We start from the raw sequence: 12,277 nt of genomic DNA on the forward strand, positions 1-12,277 counted from the left end.
CATCCTGTGGACCAAAAGGTCATGGGTTCGATTACCAGTTGGGGCACATACAAGAAGGGAACCAATCAATGTTGCTGTCTTATACTGATGTCTCTCTCTACCCCCATCTCTCCCCTCACCTCTCTCTCTGTCTCTCTAAAAAAAAAAAAGGCTATGAAAAAATATCCTCTGGTGAGAATCTTTGAAGAGATATTTTATCAGCAAAGAAACTAATTTTTCAGCTCAAGCTTGCCTTAGTAACTATTGTCTCTGAGAGCCTAAAGGACAGATATATACATCCATAGGTACACAATTTTCAGTTCACTTCAACAGATATTTACTGAGTAACCTCAATATCCCACATGCTATGCAAGGTCTTGGTGCTACACAGATAAAATGTTACATCGTCCGTGCTCCTCAAAAACAGTCTAGTAGGATATCACAATTCTGTTTGTAATGGGCTGGTGATATAACATAAGGCCAAACGTAATTCTGTCTGAGTGTACCTGAGCTGAGCAGAGCGGGGAAGCTGCACAGGGTGCACAGGGTGGGGGTGGGGTCGAAATATTTAAACTGGACACCTTGGGGGAGGAATAGTGATTTCTGCCCTGGAAAGGGTACAGAGGACATTCTGACAGAAGACCTGATGTAAGCACGTGGCAGGAGAGCACATGATGTGTTCAGCAGCGGCAAGCACTCCTGTGCCAGAAGGTCAGGGATGTGGTGTCCAGCTTTGTACTAGGTAAAGTGCAATTTTTATTTGCTCCCAGAATGTTAAAGACCTTAGGTGCTTTGATGCTAGAAGTTGTAACTATACTCCATGGACAGTCGGGAACCACCAGAGGCATCTGGGCAGGAAATTATAGTCAAGGAGGTAAAGTGGGAAACGCATAACATTGGAACCCAATGACTTTTTGTGGGACACTGGAATGTTACACCTGAAAAGACAGTCAGGGCTCATCTAATATTAGCCTCTTGTTTTACTCATGAAAACTGTGTGACCTGGCTTTAAATTTCACACCTCTGGGTGCCCTGTACTTAACATAAGCCTTGGAGAAGCCACTATGTCACAGCTTCCCCAGACTAATTGCTGGGTTTAAGCAAGGCTATCCTGTGCACTGAAGGGGCCACTAGTGTCTCCTCTATGCACTTTCGCTGACGAAGCATGCTGGGACCTCAGAGGCCAGCTGAGAAGCGGAGATGAAAAATGGGTGAGCCTGCCCCAGCATCGGGATGAGTAGCATAGATTACAAGTGGGGTATTTTAACCCTGCAGGGAGAATGTGAGCAGGTGGCTGCGGTATCATTCCAGGTGAGCTGCCTGAGTTGGAGCCAGATCCCAAGCACCGGCTAAGGAATGGGTAGCAGGTGATTGACATGGAAAAACAAGAGTTGTGCAAGGAAGCTGAACCCCATCCAAATAAACTAGGTGCTGAGCAACTGTAGTCCTAGCAGAGAAATTAAATACACTGAGGAGACCAAGGAGAAAGAGTGATCCCAAGGGCTGAGCAAACCAGGAGGTTAGTGAAGAAAGGCTGCTGTTCGCCTGGTAGACAAGCACCCAGGGCCCTGTCCAGGCTCTCCAGAGGGCATCCCTAAGCAGGGAAACAATTCTGGGCCTCCTGCTGCGGGGTAGCCAGACTCCTAGAAACCTGCCAGACTTGGTCCTTGCTGACCAAAGAACCAGGTGGGACACAGTCTGAAGACTGAAAATTTTTCTTTTTAGCTATTGGGCAGGGTTGGGGAGGCGGGGACAGGTACCCAGAGTAATTCTGAGTTTCTACAACTCCATGGTCTGTGATCCCAGACTAAGGCTAAATGGCAGGTGAACAAGGTGCTCCACTCAGACCAGTTTCACAACAGCTTCCCGGGAAAACATTGTGCTGTCTTCATTCATAAGTGTTCTGGTGCTTGACTTTGAGGTGCTTTTGTGATTTTTCTTAAGTTAAGGAACAACACGATACATACATAAGAGCAATTCTGCTTTCAACGACACGTGAAATGAGAAAGAGCTAATCCTCCCCTATTCAAAATGCATTATGTGCCAAACCTGGTGGTTTCAAGCAATTACTTTGAAACTTTCTAATTGCAGACATAAGTTAGGCCTCCGTTCTCCCAGCCTCTCAAATTCAGTCGGGGTGGTCCTGGTTAAATGAATACATGAAAAACTTCCAGAAGAATTTGAAGCTTTACTTTAGTATAATAGCATTTATGGTAGCAAAAACATAAAATAACATAAAAAGATGGCCCTCTTATATTGTTTTTTGTAATTTATTATTTGCAATATTATTCACTTCACTCATCTTTTCAAGATGATTTATTGCAACTCTGCTCTGTCAGGGGCAGTGTCCTGCACACTAGGGATATATATGGCAGTAAAAAAGTAGATATTATTGGTTCCAGCTGTTTTATAGTTTTAAAGTCTATGGGAAGAATCAAATAAAAACAAGTTAACAAATAAGTCAGATAATTACAACTTGTAGCAGCACCATGATAAAAAAAAAAAAATGTAGGAGAAATCATGGCCTACTTTTGATGACAGAGGAAACCCGAGTAATGCGAAGGAGCAAGGCCAGGATCAGTCCAGGTGTGGGAACAATAAGCATAAGGGCTCTAAGGTAAGAAAGGATTTGGCATGTTCTAGGAACCCCAGGAGATCAGTGGGGCTTGGGGTGTCGTGGGGCAAGTAGGAGAACAGGGTGAGACTGAGGGGCAAGTAGCAGCCCAGTGAGGGCAGGGCCTTGTGGTTTGTGGTAGGGAATATGGGTGTTATTCAAGTATAAAGTCAAACTGCTGTGGAGTTTTAACCGGGAAGGTTACATAATCCTATTTACATTTTTAAAAGATCTTTCTGGCTCTCACGTGGAGAATAGAAGGGGTCAGAGTGGTTACCGGGGGATCAAACGCTGCCTGAGCAGGGTGCTACCGCGTCGTGCTCTGGGGTTTTCCTGAGGTTGGTGACATTAGAATTCTTGGACTCCAGGAAACCTGTCATTAATTTTTCTTCGCACCGCTTTTCCTCTCAATGCCCAAATCATTTCTCTTTTTGCCTGATGGATAATGGAAGAAAAGATGCCCGAGGCACTGTCTTTCAGGTGAGCCGCTCAGGCAGGGTGCCGGCCCTAACACTTTTTACAGGAATCCTGCATGTCATTTTCACTTTGCAAGTCGGTTGTATTCATGCCAACTACTAACTGTTCGTCAGCTTCGCTCTTGGTACACAGAAAGTATTCAGTGCATGTTTGTTGACTTGATTTGACTTGGATTCCCAGTGGTATGAGTAGAGGGGGAGACTTAGAAAGGCTGATGGGATCCTCCTTTGTCTTCTCTGGAGACTGTATGTGTCAGTGGGTTACCGTCACTCTTAAAAGAATTAGTGTTTTCGGTCTATGGTAGATGCAGTTCGGGGGTGAATAAAATGACTCTCTGCTAGAATGAAAGGTGCTGTGTACATGTGAAAAGTTTTTAAAGAGCATCTGGTTAGAGTTTAATGTGGCCGAAAACATCTCTATTTTTTTCATGTTTCAATTACGCAAATATGGCTAAAGTGTGCTTTGGAGATTTTCCAAAATAAAAACACTTGAGGTGAGAGAAATTTCAGCCCCAACAATAACTTGAAAATTGGAAGTTGGAATAGCAACTATTTTTTCAACTGTCTTAAGTCTGTCACCAACACTCTGATGATGTGATTACATGTGACAGGTCTGGTTTCTGGCCACTAAACTGCACACTTCAGCTATGGGCATCAGTCTTTCCCTTCTTTTCTCTAACCAGGAGTCAATTTGGGGGCAGAAATAAGAAGGATGGGAGAAAGCAAGAGGTTGTGGAGCCTTCCTTGGCATCCAGGTCAAAGCTGGTGACCCGGACCTTCTCAGTAGCCTCATGTGATTCAGAGCCTGTGGCAAACCAGTCACAGGGTACCACTGTTCCCTTCCTCACAGTACTCAGCATCCCCGTTGTTACTCATGTGCCTTTAGCTTGCTTGAACTTCAGGGACATCCCAGAAAGGGAATTTCTTCCCCAGATGGCAGAGGGCCACCTGAGATCAGTGTGGGAAGGGAAGAGATGGCACTCCTCAGTGAGGTCATGGACATGAAGCTCTTGGTGCAGTGCCTGGCGCAAAGCAGTCACTCAATGTATGGTGACAGCAGCTGCTGCCAGTGTCGTTTCAATTATTAATGAATGGTTTATAAATTGGTAATGGTGTATATGCGTCGTCTCACATTGTCAAGATACCAGCTTTCAGATCCACTGTTTCCACTGTTTCTCACTCTTGCCCATCCCTTGGGCATTCCTTAATGCCCTCTTTAAGTAAGGGGGCTGTTGTCCTAATTTATTCCTTGTGTTTTTGAGTCATTCCTGTTCACAGCACTCTCATTATTCCAACATCTCCCTCTGGAAATTGGCGTTTCTTCTTATTACCACTCTGAATGTCTTTGTTGGGGGAAGATAAGGCTTCAGAAGTTCAAAGGTACTCACCTTTACCACTCTAGCCACACTGTTCATGCCCTGGCTTCTTCCTCTTTCTCATACAATGGGTTGTTTTGTTACCATCTCACCGCTGTGCCTCTCATGATAGGACATAACTCAATTAATTTCTTCAGTCATCTTTTGCACTTTGCTAAAGAACTCTGAGATCTTGTTTCTCTGGAAAAGGAGGAGCTTGATACATCTGATCCCCCACTTAAAGAGGCAGGAAGTCATTTCACTTATGGGCCTGGGAGATGTATCTATTTATAGAAGAGAGGGGTTGCTATTACTCTGGCTGTTTGCTTCCTTCTATCTGTCCCCAAGCCCACCCTTGGAAGTCATGGCTGGGCATCTCTGTCAATGAAATAAATATTGTAATGGGTCAAGTAATTAGCAAGCAGAATTATGTTTAGGCTGTAACCTGACTCTAATTGCTGACCTCAGAGAATTAATTTCATATGACATAGCACCTTAGCAGTGTGCTGGCTTAGAAGTTTCCACCCGTCTCTCCCTTTCAGCCAGATTGCTTTTTCTATTTCTGGGCTTGTGTCGATGAGTCAGATGGCCCCAGACTCTTCCTGGGGATGGAAGAGGCATACCTGACTTGGATGTGTTTTCTGCATATATAAATTATAAAGAGGAAAAACTCTGTGTCTGTTCCTTGGCATAAAAGTAAGGGAAACTAGAGGGTTGAGTGAGGAAAGTATAAAATAGCCAATGTAAATAGAGCCTGGCCATGTGGCCCGAATGCAGCAAGATGTATAGCACAGAAAATGGCATTTGGGAATAATGGCCTTCTCTACTAAACAGTCATCAGGAACATAACATGTATATGGTCCTGTTAATTTTTGCCACCACATCCTAATCATGAAGTTAAAACATGTTACAAAGTGAGATAAAACATCTCTATGAAGACCTGTTTATTTCTGCAGCACGGTGGGTAGATTTTTGTCTCTCCCCCTTCAAGGGTGGAAGCAAGTGTGGAAATAGTCACCAGTCCCATCTCCCTGGGTTCTGAAACTATTTCAACAACTAATGAGTTCATTGGGGTCTAACCTGCTTTGATTTCCGTAAATGGAATTTGCTACAGGAGCTTGGAGACTGTTGTATACTGACAAAACTGTGAAAACCAGAATCACCTTCTCCCACCTCCCCACCCTCACCCCCAGCCCCCACCCCACCCCACCCCACCCGCAGAGTTCAGCTTTTTATTGAATGTTACAAAAGATGTTTCATCAAAAAGACGGAAACCCATGTCATCATCGGACTCCTCACTTTCTTCTTAGCTTCCACTTTCTTCTCAGCTGGGGCAGCAATGGTGGAAAGTACGGGACCTCCTCCTGGAGCCACACCAGCTGCTGGGCAGGTCCGCCAGCCCCTACCTTGCAGAGGAGGCTCCCCATATTGACATTGGCCAGAGCCTTTGCAAACAAACCTGGCCAGAAAGGTTCAACATTTACACCAGCTGCTTTAATGAAAGCATTGATCTTATCCTCAGTCACCGTCACCTCATCATCAAGCAGGATAAGGGCTGAGTAGGTGCAGGCAAGCTCCGAGAATCAGACGCCATGGTGTGAGCGAGTGCCAAGGCAAGCGCTGCCACGTCCAGTGCTAGTCCCCAGATGAAGCGAGGTTTTCACCCCAACGCAGCCTTAGCTTCCTCTGAAGGACCAGCACCTGACAAGCACCTGAGAAAAGGGGCCAGAGTCACCCTTTAGGCCTAGTTCAGAGCTGTTAAATTATCAAAGGGAGTTACTGTGTATCACGACCTGTGTTGTATTTATCAAAACCTTAAACTATTGTATTTCTGAGAAATTGATTGTTTAGTTGTTGTTTAAGCCTATAGCTACTCTGAATAGTGACAAGTTTTCTTTTTCACAGTGGCCACTGGAAACTTAGAATCAAGTTTGTACCTTGTCAATTACAAATATGTGTATATATATATATGGCATTATAACATCTTCATTGGAATTCTTTGATTGGTGTCCAGTCTAATTCTTAAGTTTCTTTCATATTTGCTCCCAATTTTACTTTGTGCTCTCTTTTGTTTATTTTTTGTAACCTTGTAAGCGAACTTAAATCCTTTCTAGAATAAGATGACCCATAGTTAACTAAGAGCTAGGTATTTTTAAAAACTGGAAGAAGAAAGTTGGACAGAGAGGGAGGGAAGGAACTAAGAAAACAAAGCCGGCAGGTGGGCTAAGTAAGAAAGGGTCAGTAAGTCAACCTCCCTAAGCCTCAGGGAGTTAACCTTCCTTGTCTGTAAAATGCTTGACCTCCAGCAATTTTGTGGAGCTCAGTATTATCTTTAGGTCATGAATATGAATACATTTTATAAATATCAGCTCTGTGCAGCTTTGTTGTGATTGTTTTTCTTTTTCTGAAATTTTTTATTGTATTTTTTTTCCTTTACCACTTAGTTCCCTTATACTCCCCAACCTACCCCACCTCCTGCAATTGCCACACTGTTATCCATGGCCATGAGTGTTTTTTCCTTTTTGCTCAATCCATTCACCACCTACCCTATCCCCTCTTAGCTATCATCCTGCTCTCTGTCTATGTGTCCATCTCTATCTTGCTTGTTAGTTGAGTTTGTTCATCAGATTCCACATGTGAGTGAAATCACATGGTATTTGTGTTTCTCTACTGGCTTATGTCACTTAGCATAATTTTCTCCCTGTCCATCCATACTGTCACAAATGGTAAAACTTTTTTCTTTTTTATGGCAGAGTAGTATTCCATTGTGTAAATGTCCCATAGTAGTTTTACCCACTCATCTACTGATGGACCCTTGGGCTGCTTCCACATCTTGGTGATTGTTAGTAAGCCTGCAATGAACATAGGGGTGCTTATGTTCTTTCAGATTAGTGTTTTGGGTGCCTTCAAATATATTCCCAGAAGTATGATCACTGGGTCAAAAGGCATATCCATTTTTAATTTTTTATGGTATCTCCATACTGCTTTCCACAGTGGCTGTACCAATTTGCATTTCCACCAACAGTGCAAAAGGGTTCCCTTTTCTCCACATCATTGCCAGCAGTTGTTTGTTGATTTATTGACAATAGGCAATCTGACAGATGTGAGGTGATATATCATTGAGGTGATAATCTCATTGTGAGCTAGTTTGCATTTCTCTGATGATTATTGATGCTGAGCATTTTTTCATATGCCTAATGGCCATCTGGATGTCCTCCTTGGAGAAGTGTCTGTTTAGGTCCTTTGCCCATTTTTTAATTGGGTTGTTTGTTTTTTTGGTGTTGATTTTTGTAAGTCATTTGTAAATTTTGGGTATTAAACCCTCATCCGATACATTGACAAACATGTTCTCCCATTACATGGGTTGTCTTTTTATTTTGTTGATGATTTCCTTTGCTGTGCAAAAACTTTTTAATTCAATGTAGTCTCATTTGTTTTTCTTTTGTTTCCCTTGCCTGGGGAGATATATCCATTGAAATATTGCTACGAGCAATGTACCAGATTTTGCTCCCTATGTTTTCATCTACGATTTTTATGGTTTAGGGTCTAACATTTAAGTCTTTAATCCATTTCACATTTATTCTCATGTGTGATGTAAGAAGGTGGTCTAGTTTCATTTTTCTGCACATATCTGTCCAATTTTCCCAACACCATTTATTGAATAAACTATCTTTAGCCTGTCATTCTCACTTGTTAGCTTTGAAATAAGGACCATATCTTTCTTATTCATCTCACTTCCTCTGGGCTTAGCATAGTACCAGGTACATAGCAGGTGCTCATTAAATATTTGAAGGATGAATGAATTAACATCCATCTCACCACATAATGAGTCCTTTCATAATTCTTAGGAAGGAAGGGGAAATAGGAAACTAAAGGAAACCAACATTTTGTTCTTTTTAAGAAAATCTCAGGTCCTTTTTTCACAATAATGATTTTAGGATTTGAAAGATTCCTGTAGAGTGCTGCCTGGTAATTGCCACTTGAGAGAATATGTTGAGTCACACAAAATGAGTAATCTCCCATAAGAGGAGTTCAGCAAATGTTTAATTATACTAAATATATTACCGCTGGTTAAGTTTGAACATGGAAATTAAAAGGAAGAAGTTTAACATGGTTCTTTGTCTACTACCTATTTTTAAGTATATTTCAAAACTCTAAAATTCTCCTCCAGAGTCTTCACTGTATTTCCCAGGCATTCTTAGCTCCATAAGGATCCTCTATACTATATATTGAGAAACTCAATATTCACACTGTTACTTTTGAATGACATTTTGGTTTCCATATGTTCTCCTAAACTAGTGTCATCTTTATCTAAAATTTATTTTAATAAATCCATTATTATTGCAAGTGATACTTGGTTCTTGTCGTTAGTGCCTTCCCTGGGGCATATTGAGTTCTTTTCAGCTTCAACTTTTCTTTTTTTCCCTTCAGTGTTTATTGGTGTTTCTTTTTTCATTAATCACAATGCTGAAATGACTATGTATATATCCCTTTTATCCTCTTAATTTCACCCACCAGGACATTATCTCTTATAAACTGAGTCCTTTGTCAACTCTATGTCACATTTCTTTAAGCAAATAAATTTTCTCCATATGTTTAGCATATACCCCTGAGCCCTGTAGCCTATTTCCTTTTTTAAAACAGAAATTGGGAAACAGCTGTTTCTCAATTCCTATAAAGTGTGTCCTGTTTTATAGATCACGCTGGACAGCTCTATTTTGATGTCTGCAATATTACTTGGTCCTTGAAATTGTGAATTTCCTGGACCTGAATTTCCCTCTCACATTTGGAGAAGAAAGATTAATTCTACTAGATGTTTCAATGTGTTTCACAGGCCATGAGGTCTTCTCTGTAGTTTGTTTTGGTAGCTACTGAAGGGCTCACATGAAAGAAATTCCTTCTTCCTTGTAGCACAACAAAGTTTTTAACTGTTAAGATTGATATTTTGTGGTCATCTTATTCTGCATTTCAGGAGATGTTGTTTGACCATATCCGCCAGATGCTCTGCTACCCGCAGAGCATACAGGTAGGAAAAGACACCCTGCTCTCTGATAGCCCACAGTCCAGTAGGGAGAACTGATACAATATGATGAGTGGTCTAATTAAGTGATATCTGAGCTTTAACAACTACCTAGAGGAGGAGCTGGCAAACTGTGGCCCATGGACTGGCTGCCTATTTTGTATATAAAGTTTTGTTGTAATATAACCCTGCCCACTCAGTATATATTTTCAATGGATGGTTTTATGATTCAGTGTGTAGAGATCATGTGGCCCACAAGCCTAAAGTATTAACTATTCAGTTCTCCAGTAAAAAATTGGCCAACTTCTGGCTTAGAAGAAGGAACATCAAGAAAGAGTATGGTCATCAAAGAATAAGGTAGGGGAGGACCCCTTGGAGAATGCCAGCATTTTTAGGGATAGGTAAAAGAAGACAGTGTGAGAAGTGATATATAAGAATCAAACCATAGTATGCCAGAAAACAAAGGAATGTCAAAAAGTTGAGGGTCAACAATGTTGTCGAATATCCAGAGTAAGCAACTAAGATGATGGTCATGATGGCCGTTTCCTGAGAATTTACTTGTGTGCCAGACTGTGTGCCAAGGAATTTACATTCATATCAGGACTCTATGTAACAACTTTATAAGGTATGAACTATTAATATCCCCATTTTATAAATGAGGAAATTAAGGCACAGAATGAGCAAGTAACTTTTCCAAGGTCACACAGCTTGTAAATGGCAGAAAAGGCATTTTAATGCAGGCAGCCTGATTCTAGAGAGCCTGTAATTTTAATCCTCATGCTATGTTGATATGACATTCAGGGAATCACTGAAGTCCTTTGCAAGAGTAATTTCAGTAGGATGATGAAGGTGGAAGATAGCTTCAAATAAGTGATAATGATGTTTACCATGGGCTATGCATTGGTCTAGGAGTTATAAACTAACTCATTTTATCCTCTCAACAAGCATATTATATAAGGAAACCACAGCACAGGAAGGTAGATTTACTTATCCTAAGCCAAAGAGCTAGTGAGTGACAGAGGTATAATGTGAAATTCCGGAGCAAAACAGCTTACCCTCCACACCTACATCCTTACTGACCTTCATCCCACTTCCTGGCACTATCCCAGCTCTTTCAAAGGTCATGGCCTGAATCTGGAGCTCCCTCTGTAGCTACTTCCTGCAACCTAATATGATAGACATGTAAGAATACAAAAAAGAAGAAAGCTCAATATATTTTTATAATAATATTATAGTATAGTGCCCATAGAAGACTCAGAGGCACGTCGGTGAAACCAGATCCTAATATGTGTATGCTTTATGGTTTTGTTTGTTTATTTTAAAGAGTTTATTGAATTTTTTTTTAAGAGAGAGAAACATCAATATTTTGTTCCACTTACATGCTCATTGGTTGATTCTTTTATATGCCCTAACTGGGGATATAAAAGATGCCCTAACTTGGCATGTCAGATGACACTCCATCTGAGTTACCCACCAGGGCATGTGCTTTACGTTTTGATTAAATGAAAGTGTCATAACCAGAGAGAGAGGAAGGGAAGCATTCAGGAAGATGTTAGGACAATTGATTAAATATTTGGAAAAATAATGTTAGAGCTTTACTTCACACCATACAACAAAATAGACTCCATAGGATTGAAGTTAAATGTTTAAAAAAAAAGATTAACACATTTTTTAAAAACTAAAATTTAACCATTACTTAAGAGTTGAATCATTAATGTGGACATTGTTTACTATACTAAAATGTCATTGTCCAAACTGCTTTGCTACCTTGAGTTCTTGTATCCATTTATTTTTATAGTTTCCTCTTCTCTCCCTAGGTTTTAAGATATACTTACCACTTTTTGCTTCCCTCAAATCTCTGTCTGTCAAAACTTGTGTTCCCTCTTATAATTTACTGCCTTTAATATCAAGAGTTTCTGGTAATAAAACAATAATATTTGTGAAAATCATTGTAAAAAATCTAGATAAAAGTATCTGAGAATGGGGAGAACTTTTCTAAGCATAATTGCAATGAAAAACTAGGATATATTTAATCTCATTACAATTTAAAACATCTGTAGATCAAAAATAATTTTAAAAATTAACCTTAACATGAAAAGACTCATATAAATTGATAAGGAAAACATTAAAACCCTTTTTGATAGATGAACAAAGGTTATGTACATTCTATTCATAAAAGGAATAAACATGGCCAATAAAAACAGTAAAACATTTACCTTCAGTCATAATCAAATGAATACAAATTAAAATACAATATCATTTTAACCTCTTAGCAATGTTTAAAAATTCAGTGTTTGCTGGAGGGTGTAGTAACAGGTATTTTTTTCACATGCTGATGACTTAAAAATTGATCCAGAACCTTTTGTAAAACAGTTTATAAGTTGTTAAGACCCTTAAAAACATGCATAAAATTTCACAATGCAATTTCCCTTCTAGAGATCTATTCCAGTCAGAAATACATAAAATGTTACAAAGATACCTATTACAATACATTTGCAAAGGCAAAATTTTGGAAATAACCTAAGCAGTAATAAAAGAACAAATAAGTGTAGTGTAGGCAAACGTTTTATTATAGAGCCATTGAAAATGTTTTCAAGACTAGTGAACATGGGAAAATGCTCATGATAGAATATTAAAGTATTTGTTTATGGTATGTAATTCCAGATATGTAAAGTTGTGTGCATATGTGCATATGTACATACATATACTTATATACACACAGAGACAGAAAAATGTAGAAGTAAATTTGTCAAAATTATAATAGATTTCTTATTATAGTGGAACCATCGTTTTAAAGTAGCACCAAATTTTTGTTTCTTTTTACTTTATTTTC

General features: G+C 39.9%; 1 protein-coding gene across 5 annotated transcripts in view; it reads left to right on the forward strand.

The window, feature by feature from the left end:
* Positions 1 to 12,277, forward strand: part of CMSS1 (cms1 ribosomal small subunit homolog) — a 370,489-nt gene that overhangs the window by 300,851 nt on the left and 57,361 nt on the right. Inside the window, exon 1 of one of the 5 annotated variants that reach the window (XM_054577361.1) lies at positions 581 to 721. The exons of 2 other annotated variants lie outside the window; for them this stretch is intronic. The gene's annotated coding sequence lies outside the window, so the exon portion shown is untranslated. Of the gene's footprint in view, positions 1 to 580; positions 722 to 1,087; positions 1,666 to 2,460; positions 2,597 to 12,277 lie in introns of those variants that run through there. 2 more of the 5 variants (XM_054577360.1, XM_054577362.1) reach the window with 2 other exon arrangements.

The sequence above is a fragment of the Pteronotus mesoamericanus genome, unplaced genomic scaffold (assembly GCF_021234165.1).
Source record: "Pteronotus mesoamericanus isolate MK-2021 breed Mesoamerican mustached bat unplaced genomic scaffold, CSHL_Meso_final contig_42, whole genome shotgun sequence".
Lineage (NCBI taxonomy): Eukaryota > Metazoa > Chordata > Mammalia > Chiroptera > Mormoopidae > Pteronotus > Pteronotus mesoamericanus.